We start from the raw sequence: 12,531 nt of genomic DNA on the forward strand, positions 1-12,531 counted from the left end.
TGATTGATCAAGAGACTTATGTAAATGTAAAAAGCTTAGACGTAGTACCACCATCAGATAAAAGCAGATTCCCTGACTTATCTTAGTGTCAAGAGGATCCTGCACCTGTCTGCCAAATTTGGTTCATGTACAAGTTATGGTCTTTGAATACCATATAGTGTTAAGGCATAAGCACAGTGATACATTCAATAAAACCCTAAAAAAAAAAAAAAACTCTTGGGTTCACAGAGTTTGCCCCCCTAAATATACGCTGCATAATCAGTCTCATGTTCTTTAACAGATGTGTAAGTTTTAGCAGGCATTAGGCTGGTTGGGAGATGGAGGTACTCAAAGCTTATATATGTGTTATTTGTAACAATGCTGAAGATACCTGGTGATAAAAAAGAGCAAATCACCAAAGGTGGGTATTTTAGTATTGATATTCGAGTTTTCAAGAGAACTGGGTAAAAAAAACAAAACAAAACAAAACAAAAAACCCCTGTACATCTGCACTCAATGCTCTTATTGAATTTTATAAAAATGACTTTATGAACTTTTGAACTACTAGCACCATGTAACAAGCAAAACAAACCGTAAGGTTAAAAAAAAATAATGTAGTGCACTGATAATGATTATGGCAGGACCTATGCCAAGGACACTTGTAGATTCAAAAACAAAAACACTTCCTCTCTTTCCCTTCATCTCTAATGAGGATTTTCTTTGTCCCCAGTAATTTTCAGTCTTTCTGGTTATGAGCCCTTGGTTTAGCTTCATGTGCCTGGGGCTACTTTCTACCCACTAATGTTGACTTACATGAAGGTTGCCTAAAGCAATGCTAATGAAGGTGTCAACACTGTTCATTGCATTAATTCATCGAAAGGAGAAAGCTATTAAACACATCACTGTGCAAAATTTTAAATATTTCTGTTCACAGACAATTTCAGAAGGTCAAATGTTGCAATTGCATATAGACTGTACTGTATATAAGATATTTTAGTTGTGTTGGTTATATTGTTTACTATGCTATTTAATGTACATATTACAATTATGTGATACAGAATGAACTTTAAAAAATTAGAACAAAGCAAATGACTATGATGACCACTATCCTGCCGTTTCCTGAATTACCTAGGTTTGTAATAGAACAACAGGATTATTGGCCATGTTCCAACACTAATAGCCAGTCAGTTGCTTTCAGGTGCTAGACTATACAAATGGCACAAAATCAGTCACACTGACTTTTGTTTTACTTCAAGTAGCATGATACCTGGTTGCAGTGAACACTCATTAAATGAGATGGATGGAAATATTTAAGACAGAATAAATAATTACACACCTAGCCACAAACAGTTCATGATTCATGATATTGCATATGTGAATTGAAATGTGATTTGACTAAATAATGAGTCTTTAATAAGACCCAAAAGTTGTGCCCTTTGTGATTTAGCCATTATGAATATAACATGCTGCTTTTTGTAATAGTGAAAGTCTGAGTTTTTTTTTTTTTTTTTTTTTTGCCCTTCTGTTTGCTTCAAATGAGTCCGTTGTGTGGAAAATCAATGCTCAAGCAACCTATTCACCATGTTCCAGCTGACCACAGTGGGTGCTAATTCACACAAATGGCATAATTAATTCAGGCTCATGGCTGGTTTTGAAAATACATTATGTTCAGGGACAGAGTGAGACAGCAGTCAAATTAGCTAAATTGAGTTCAATGATTCATTTCAGACTCAGACAAGCTGTGAGGTTTAACATGGTCTCATAACAACAGGTCTCCTTGAATTCAAACAATTACATGTAGTCACAATATGTTATGTCTGAGTTCAATCCTAAAACAGAGATAAAAGTGTGAAAATGAGACAAACATGGATTAAGTATAAACATTGTACATTTATTACATGGGCAGTGACCAGGAAGATCATTGTTGCAGATATGTTTTTCTATTCTATCTCTAAAAAAAAAAAAACCACCACTGTCACCATTTTAGCAACACATTACACTGTGACTGCTGCAAAATCCCATAAACATTACTTCACAAGGATTACATCTTTTAAAAAAACTAAGAAAAAGCTTAGATACACTCTTATTATCAAAATTAAATTGAGCCAAGTCTAGAATTATTGGCACACTTCATGAAAATGGGCAAAACTTTTACACAAAATAAGCACGATTAAAATCCATTCCTCATGTCTTCATTTTCAAAAACTTGTGACAGAATTAATGGCCCATCATATAATATTTTACATCAATGCAAACTGCAATAGTTTAACAAACAATACAAACTGAAAAATTTTAACAAAATCAAAACAATTTATTATATTTTTATAGAATCCTTTCATTGTAAGAATGATCACATTAAAAAGAAAAAAAAGTCCTGAATTCTTGTCAGCTTTCTTGAAAATGAGTAAAAGTATTGCATACACAGAAAGAATACAATTTTCCAAATTCAATAGGTTAAGGTAACACATTCATAAATTATCTCATTCATAAGTGTTTCATTCTTGTGAACAATGTAAGTAAATGTCCATCCATCCATCTTCTATACCGCTTATCCTACCTTCAGGGTCACAGGGAAACCTGGAGCCTATCCCAGGGAGCATCGGGCACAAGGAGGAGTACACCCTCTAACAGGGTGCCAATCCATCACAGGGCACACTCACATACACATTCAAACACTACGGACACTTTGGACCAATCAGCCTACCATGCATGTCTTTGGATTGGGGGAGCAAGCATGGGGAGAACATGCAAACTCTGCACACACAGGGCCACGGTGGGAATTGAACCCCCGACCCTGGAGGTGTGAGGCGAACAATTTTGTTTATGTCTAAACAAAAATGTCCATGGAAAAAGCTTCATAAAAACCATTACATAAAGGAAAACAAGATTATGTTAACTCATGGTCGATATATCTCAAAGTATCAAACTACCCTAAATGAAAATCCTAAGATGAAAATTAATTATCCTCAAAAGAAGAAAGTAGTAGAGGTGTTGCATTCTATTATAAGGATCTGTACTACACTCGAGCAGCATTACAAAGGAAAGAAATTAAAGGAATATCTTCATCTTTTGAATAAACATTTCCTACCTGTTGACAAGGTTCCTGAATAGGTTTGTTAGCCACTACTAACTGGATGTTGTCTCCAAAGACCAGGACTTTCATTTGAACAGAATTCCTTTTCCATCCCAAAGATATCTATGCATGACCACAACCATAATTTGCCATCTTCACACTTAATCCATGGAGTTCCTGGAAGTTGTGCTCTCCCAATGTTTAGTCACTGTCTGCAATAACATATGATAGATAACATGTCTGAGATAACATGCATGCAACACATGCTCCTTCATTTAGTTTACACTAGTATGCATAGTAAATAGCGGCTGTGGCTCAGGTTGGAGCGGGTTGTTCACTAATCACAGGGTTGGCGGTTTGATTCCTGGCCCACATGACTCCATTTACATTTACATTTATGCACTTAGCAGACGCTTTTATCCAAAGCGACTTACAAATGAGAAAGATACAAGCAAAGCAATATCAAGCAGAGAACAATACAATAAGTGCTACCATACGAGATCCATTAATTGAATTCCAGAAGAAGCAAAGTGCAGAGTAGAGGTGTAAGTGCAAATTTTTATTTATTTATTTATTCTTTTTTTTAATGAGTTTGTTAGGTGTTCATTGAAGAGGTGGGTGTTTAGTTGCTTTTTTAAGATGGTGAGAGATTCTGCGGTCCGGATTGATATTGGAAGTGCATTCCACCACTGAGGAACAGTTAGTGTGAAGGTTTTGGAAAGGGACCTAGCGCCACGCTGAGTTGGAACTGCTAAACGTCGGTCGCTAATCGATCGCAGATTGCGAGAAGGAATGTAGGCCTTCAGGAGAGAGTTGAGGTAGGAGGGTGCTGTTCCTGACAAGGTCTTGTAGGTGAGCATCAAGGCCTTGAACTTGATGCGGGCAGCTACAGGAAGCCAGTGGAGGGAGATGAAGAGGGGTGTGACATGGGTTCTCTTGGACTGGTTGAAGACGAGGCGCACCGCAGCATTCTGAATCATCTGAAGTGGTTTGATGGAGCTAGCTGGGAGGCCTGAAAGCAGTGAGTTGCAGTAGTCCAGTTTAGAGATAACAAGAGCCTGGACTAGAATCTGTGTAGCCTGTTTGGTGATGTAGGGTCGGATTTTCTTTATGTTGTAAAGGATGAACCTACAGGACCTTGCAGTTGCTGAGATATGGTCTGCAAAGGTCAAGCCATTATCAAGAATCACCCCAAGGTTCCTGGCCGTCCTGGTTGGCATGAGTGTGAGTGAGTCGAGCTGTACAGTGAGGTTGTGGTTGATTGAGGGACAGGCTGGGATGACAAGAAGCTCAGATTTTGCCAGGTTAAATTTAAGATGGTATTCCTTCATCCAGACCAAGATGTCCGAAAGGCAAGCAGAGATGCGTGCAGAGACGGATGGATCGTCAGGCTGGAAGGACAAATGGAGCTGGGTGTCATCAGCATAGCAATGATATGAGAAGCCATGAGACTCAATCACCTCCCCTAGAGATGTGGTGTAGATAGAAAATAGGAGTGGACCCAGAACTGACCCCTGTGGAACGCCAGTTGTGAGTTGCTGAGTTTCAGAAATACCTCCCCTCCATGATACCTTGAAGGATCTGTCAGAGAGATAGGATTCCACCCAGCGCAGAACCGTTCCAGTGATGCCCAGGCTGGAGAGAGTTGACAGGAGAATCTGATGGTTCACAGTGTCGAAAGCAGCAGAGAGGTCAAGTAGGATGAGGACAGATGATCTAGAGGTTGCTCTTGCTAGTCGTAAGGCTTCAGTGATGGAAAGCAGAGCAGTCTCCTTGGAGTGGTTGCTCTTGAAGCCAGACTGCTTGGTGTCCAGGAGGTTGTTCTGTGTGAGAAAATTTGAGAGTTGATTAAAAACGGCTCTTTCAAGAGTTTTCGAAAGAAAAGGGAGTAGGGAAACAGGTCTGTAGTTGTCAACTATAGCAGGGTTGAGTGATGGTTTTTTAAGCACTGGGGTAACCCGGGCTTGCTTAAATGAGGTAGGGTATGTGCCAGTAGAGAGCGATGTGTTAAAGATGTGTGTGAGTGCAGGTAATAGTGTGTGAGAGATGGACTGAAGAAGGTGAGAAGGGATAGGGTCAAGAGGACAGGTTGTGGGATGGCTAGAGAGGAGGAGTTTAGAGACATCAGTCTCTGAGAGGAGAGAGAAGGAAGTCAGTTGGGAGTTACCTGGAGGAGGAGTCAGTCTATGCATGTCTGGGGCTGAGAACAGGTTTCTGATTGATGTAACCTTGTTGGTAAAGAAAGTCGCAAAGTCATCTGCAGTGAGAGAAGTATGGGAAGGGGGAGGAGTGGGACAGAGTAGAGAGGAAAAGGTTTTGAAAAGAATGCGGGTGTTGGGAGAACTAAGAATCTTCTCTTGGTAGAATGTGGCTTTAGCAATGGAGATGCTATTGGAAAAAAGAGAGAATTGTCTGGTAATTGGTTAGGTCAATTGGGTTGTTTGATTTGCGCCATTTCCTTTCAGATGCTCTTAGTTTGGCCCGTTTGCTACGCAGAGCTTCTGAGAGCCAAGGACTAGAGGGTGATGTGCGAGCAGGTCTGGAGGTTAGGGGGCATATGCTGTCAAGAGACTCCACATGCTGAAGTGTCTTTGGACAAGACACTGAACCCCAAGATGCTCCCCATGGCAAGCTAGCGCCTTGCATGGCAGCTCTGCTACCATTGGTGTGTGAATGGTTGAATGAGACACAGTGTAAAGCGCTTTGGATCCACTAAGGTTAAAAAAGCACTATATAAGTGCAGACCATTTACCATAAATGACATGCACACCTAAATTTGCATATACACCTCCTTTATTAGATGCAGGTTTATTCTAAATCTAGTTAGATAGAGAATCCTGAGGCATCAGCTGAATAAAAAATAACTAGAATTTGTGTTTTGTTCTACAGTAAAGTAAATGCATATTTATAAGAAGAAGCCTTTATTTATTACATATATGTTACAGCACAGTGAAATTATTTTTCTACATATCCCAGCTTCTTAGGAAATTGGAGTCAGAGTGCAGGGTCAGCCATGATACCGCACCCCTGGAGCAGAGAGGGTTAAGTACCTTGCTCAAGGTCCCAACAGTGGCAGCTTGGCGGTGCTGGGGCTTGAACCCACTGCCCATAAAGGTGTTGAATTAAAGAATGAATGTTTATAAGTTTGATCAATTGTTTATTATTTGTAAACAAAAATGCCTGTGAAAAAGATGCATAAGAACCATAACTCTAACTGTTACATTAATGAGATGAAAATGAGATGATGAATATATTGGTACTTTATACACTTGCTTTATCTGGTAGACTTGCTGAAGGGCTTGATGGTATTAGTGCACAAAATTTAGTAGCAAGTGAGAAGTCATAGCGGGACTCGTGACTGGTAATTGAGGATGTTGGCCAAACACTACAGAATAAGGTCAATCTAATAGTGCAGTCATTCCAAACCTTGATCCTTGATCACCCCTGCCCAAGTTTACCACATCTGGCCAGGTATTCAGCAGCAAATCAAGAAATTTCCAGGTTCTTGTACAGGGCTTGAGGAAGCAGGGTTAGGAAACACTGTAGTAATAGTTGAAGTAGTAAAAAGAATGAATTTTGTCTTGAAGACTTGCAAAATTCAAAGTAATTTGCTGGCCAATGTAACCTGACATTGAGACCAATATTCTGTAGTCCAGTTTTATCTGCTCACAACACAAAATACACAGCTCCGTTGTTACCGGAGGCTTAAACAGCCCGTTTGGGCAATAACTAAACTACATCTGGACAGGTAACAAAAATATTCTGGGACATCATGGAACTGTCTGCCAGTTTATTGGATTTCTTATCTTGGCAGTACAATCCTCTTGTTCACAGGTATCACTTCCATAAACTCAGCAGGACAAGATTTTCTCTCTAACACATCATACACTCTAAAAAAACAACAACACTGAGATAAAAACAATCCAAATTGGGTTATTTGTAACCCAATGACTAGGCTAAACTAACCCATCATGTTGGGTTGTTAATTTTAACCCAGCAAATGGGTTGTTTTCCAACTCAAACGATGGTTTCATTTTTACAAAAATGCTGGGTTAATTTTATTTCATAAATGGGTTAATATTTTGAGGGTTATTTTTACCCTTTGAAAATGTCAAATATACCACATTATAAACAAATATGTCAACATGGTATCTCCATTATTTATACACAAAAAGGTGTTAAAAATGTATTGCTAGAGCTGCTAAAGTGGTGTTTATATATAGACTTTGAAGTAAATTACTCAAATAAGTCATATATTTAAGACAAAAACGTCAGATTTTAATCAAAGGAGACGTTTAAATCGTCTAAAAAACTGAGTAACCAACTTATGATCCAGTGGGCATTACAAAATGTAAGCCAAAGCTAACAAAGATAGTGGTGCATTTAATGTCATGTAAAATAGGCTGTTATCACACATTTTTGCTTTTTCTAGTGTACAGTAATGGTTTTATGGATAAGTATACTGATTTTTAACACACCTGCGTGTGTTAATTTTTAACACATTTTCTGTTGCTGTCAACGCAGTTAGAGTGTTAGTACACTTAACACATGCTGTGTTAAACATTTCCACACAAAGATGTGTTAAAAAATAAGACAAAAATAACACAGAAATGTGTTGTTTATACTTTTTTCCTACAATTGTCCTAAAATGCAATTTGTTTGTATGCTAAAATGCTAAATACTAAATGCTCACAAAATAAACAAACAATTGCTTGAAATTCAGTTGATGCATCTTCTTACAAATCTCTCTGCCATCTGGGAAGACAGGCGTCCCACTCCCTTCCATTTAAAAAGCTGTAAAAGAGCAAAAAGAGTGTTGGTAACTACAAAATATGGACACATGCCTTTGGGCTTTAACTGAGAAATTGTGTTACAGAATCCCAAATTGTGTAATTTTGGAAATGTGCCCTCCACTCTCCTAATGAACAAAATGGCGCTATACTGTAGACACACCAGGAAAATCTAGCTAACTTGCGAATATTTATTTTCCCTCACTGTCAATTTTTCCGCACAACCTAATTAAGACAACTAACATTACAGAGATAGTGGAAAGCATTACAACCTACTGTAAACCCCATCCTATCTTTTTGTCACCTTAACCTTGTGAATAACTTTTGGCCTCGACATTACTGAGCTAGCTAAGTTCCATTAGTCACTGACTGTCTGCACCTGTTAACCAGCATTGTCCAAAACACTTGCTAAATGTAAGTAACATTAACCCACTCTTTGTATTACATCATGGTGAACAGCTGTAATGCTAGGTTATCGTTAAGTTTCAAAAAGGGAATGTGAATATCTAACATTACTGCGAGCTGTATGCTAAAGTAATGTTATCATCTGAAGTGAGCATCTAGGTTAGCATCACTCATCCCTACTGTGGTTGGTGACAGCAACCAGCTAGCTAACCCTCACTCGGGGCCTCAGATAAGATGTAGACCCAGAGAATTTTAGAATAACCTCAGTCCCTATTTCACAGCCAACATAAACAAATGACACTAGTAGTGTAACACCAACACTGAGGAAGATATGATATTCACATTTGTAGATGTTGCAATAGGTAAAGTTAATAAATAAATTTTCGAAAGCTCCCTGCCTAAATATCACAAACTCAGCCAGTCGATTTCAGTAGCATTAACGCTAAATAGTGATCAACGCTAACTTACCTGTGGTCATTTGGTTTCCTCACATCAGGACGCTGACTCTGCTGTCACAATTAAAAGGTCAAAGTAATGAACATTCACTATGAGGTGAGTTTAGATTTGAATGATGATGTTGGCAGCACGGTCGGCAACGTGATTGGACAATAATTTAACATGTTGGTTTGGTCACTTGTGTGAATTATTTTTTCTTTTTTAAACACCTTTATTGGATAATTTAGCGTGTTGAAATAGTAATAACACAAAAAGTGTGTAGGATATTAACACATCCTTTCTTATTGTGTTTCTCCAAACAAATCTAACATCTGCAGTCTAATTTTGCAGTTGTTTTACAACATTAGACATAGCTAAAATATTTTTTAAAAGTATATGTCATTCTTTAATTAACAATTATAGTAATTTATTACATTTATTTTAATTGTTTTGTTTAGGATTTGTATTGTTTATTTATTAAAATAATTGTAATGTATTACAAATTGCTGTGGTATAAAAGAACAAAACTCGTCAGTATATACTCTTATTAGAAAACAATCAACTTCAGGATGGTAACATTAACTCCACTACATCAGGCTTCATTACGCCACCCTGTCATTAATCAGTTCCCAATAACTGTATTACGTTTCATTCCCCACTTAACTGGATTGTGACATGTAAAGGTGGTCTCGGTACCCACTGTAAGATAAATTGATGCTTTCTCTTAGTCATAAATAGGGTGTGGTCCTAAAAACTCTGTGAATTTGAATTTCTTTGGTGAGAGATGGTCAAAGTTGTAGCCTACTTAATGATTTCTGAAACTGCTTGCACAGTTAGATTCATAAGAAAATCAGAAGAAATTAGTCTTAATGACCATCACTGTTTCATGTAAAGGCAAATGCCCTTTGCTAATAATTGATACTACCACTACATCTTACTATGAAATCTAACAGGGCTTAGCCTTATAAGGACTTTTCAGCCTGTTGGCTATTTTCAAGATAAGAAACAGCATGCAATCTTCATAACTGCTTGTTCATTTCATCCTCATCAAGGACAATTGACAGATGCCATGCAGTTTTACAAGGACAGTGAGGTGGTGTAAACAGGTCTATGGAATATGAAAATGATTACCCTGAGCTGTGCCAGCATACATATGATTACTCACTGATTTGACTTCTGGTCAGTTCTAGGTGTGGTATTATATTTATTTATCTGGTCTCATCTACATTATACTTGCTGGTATGAAAAATGTCATACAGAAGAATTTTTGGGGGTGAAACAAACTTGGTTAAAAAAAGTGGTAATTTTGCCTTTTGACCTCATGAGGAATGTGGTATCAGAAGAGTATGGCAGAGTCCCTCATGCACAAACAAGAAGGTGGAGAAATAGGGCAAGCAGATGGCAGTGTTTCAAGCATTTAGTGGAATAGAAAAGATCTGAATTGAAAGAATAGAACTAATAGCATAGAGTAGAATAAAATAAAACAGAGTAGAATAGAATAGAATGGAGTTTCTTCAGTTGACTCAAAATGTATTCACATATAGTTATTAAAATTAAACAATAAGTCATCAGAGAAAAGATTTAATGATTAGAATAGAATAAAATAGAACAGATCTGAATGGAATAGAATAGAAGTGAACAAAAATAGGGTCCCAGGTAGAATAGAATAGAATAGACCCAAATACAATAGAATAGAATAGAGCAGATCTGAATAGAATAGATTTACATAGAATAGAATAGACCCAAAAAAAAAGAATAGAACAAAAAAGATTGGAGGAGAATAGACCCAAATATAATAAAATAGTTGACCCAAAATGTGTTCACTTATAGAAATTAAAATTAAACAATAAGGCATCAGGGAAAAGATTTAAGGAATAGAATAGAATAGAATAGGATAGAGCTGAATAGTATAAAATAGAAGAGATCTGAATAGAATCGAAAATAACTGAATAAAATAAAGTAGACCAGACCCAAATAAAATAGAATAGACCCAAATAGAATAGAATATTATAAAACCAAATAGAATAAACCTGAATAGACCAGAGTAGAATAGACCGGAATACAATAGAATAGAACAGATCTGAATAGAATAGACCTGAATAGATTAGAATACAAAGAAATCAGAATAGAATAGAATGTGCCCAAATAGAATAGAATACAATAGACCCAAAATAGAATAGAGAAGAACTGATTAAAATAGAGTAGGCCAGACCCAAATAGAATAGAATAGACCCATAAAGGAATATATTAGAATATTGTAAATCCAAATTGAATAGAACTGAATGGACTAGAGTAGAACAGACCCAAGTACAATAGTGAATAGAACATGTGTGAGTAGCACATATCTGAATAGAATAGAACCATATAGACCCACATAGAAGAGAATAGAACATGTATCTGTATAGAATAGACCTGAATAGAATGGATTAAAATGACCTGAATAGAATAGAATAGAATAGAATAGAATAGAATAGAATAGAATAGAATAGAACAAGGATATAATATAACAGAACTGGATAGGAATAGAACAGAACACAACAGAGTTGAATTGCACTTCTTGATTACTTATAAAATAAATCTATTTCACTACTTCATTTTAGAGGTTATTTACCTTAGCTAATCCACTTACTGGAATGTTTTTGGGTGGTGGGAGGAATTCCACATGGAGAAGGGGAGAGCATGTGAAGCTCCACACACAGTAACCCAAGCCTAGGATGGAACTGAGGACCCTGGTGAGGACCCAGTGGCTGAACTGTATTACTGGAAGATTTAACAGACACCATGCTTAAAAGTTGCTTTATCACTGTTTACTCTATATACTGTATTGCTTTCAGCTCAATGTGAGCTTTGACTTTTATAGAGTTTTTGGGGGGGGGGCATCACTAAATATCAATCAGCTCTGCCATGGGTGGACTTGGTAATTTAAGGATGATTGGCATTTATCAGCATGCAAACATGAAGAAAATCTGAAGAAAATCTGCGTTACCAAAATGTTTGTAAATCTGACAAGAATTTTAGCTTGGGTTTGGCCTACATACATAAACATTTACACACACCTTAATTAAAGACTAAGGTTCTTTCTTTGCATTTGTCAAAACATTATTGGATTGAGTCAGGTTTCAAATGCTGTCAGACTTCCTTAAACGCAATGTGGTTGGTTTAAAAAAAATAATAAAAAATCTATTTATAGTAGTGTAGAACGACCAAATAGGAGGCTCCATCTGTTAAGATTACTCAAACCTATTTAACTGTAATTATTATATTATATTAGTTATTTAATTGTCACACCAATAAAGTTATTAATGTTGAGTGGAGAACCTTAAGGTAATACTATAAATAGGTTAAAAGCGTTACCTATTAAAAAGCGTTACCCAGTTAATAAATAGCTTAATAATTACATAATAAATAACACACTGTATTGAAAAAAAAAAATCTACACTAAATAAGCTGACAAAATGTTTTAGGCATTGTTAATGATATACATGAAAGCATAGGTTATGTCGGGTATCTCAAAGACGATGTATGCAGGATGACTAGATCCTATGGAAAGTAAACGTTAAGAATTTTCAGATGTGCAGTCCCCTTCGAAAGTATTGGAAAGCCAAGGCAAATTCTTTTCTTTTCAGTGTACACTGATGACATGTGTTTTTACTCACTCCATGACAAAATCCAAATCAGTTTACAGCTCTAATGTGTGAATGTGCCCTTTCACATTATCCATTTATGAGAATAGCATGTAAATAACACTTTGATTTATGCTACTATTAGTCAAACCTGCAGATTGGATGAATAGACAGTGCTACTCAAATAGCATGTCTACTGTAAATCTATTTTCAAAATCTTTCCTAT

The sequence above is a fragment of the Ictalurus punctatus genome, chromosome 18, assembly GCF_001660625.3.
Source record: "Ictalurus punctatus breed USDA103 chromosome 18, Coco_2.0, whole genome shotgun sequence".
Lineage (NCBI taxonomy): Eukaryota > Metazoa > Chordata > Actinopteri > Siluriformes > Ictaluridae > Ictalurus > Ictalurus punctatus.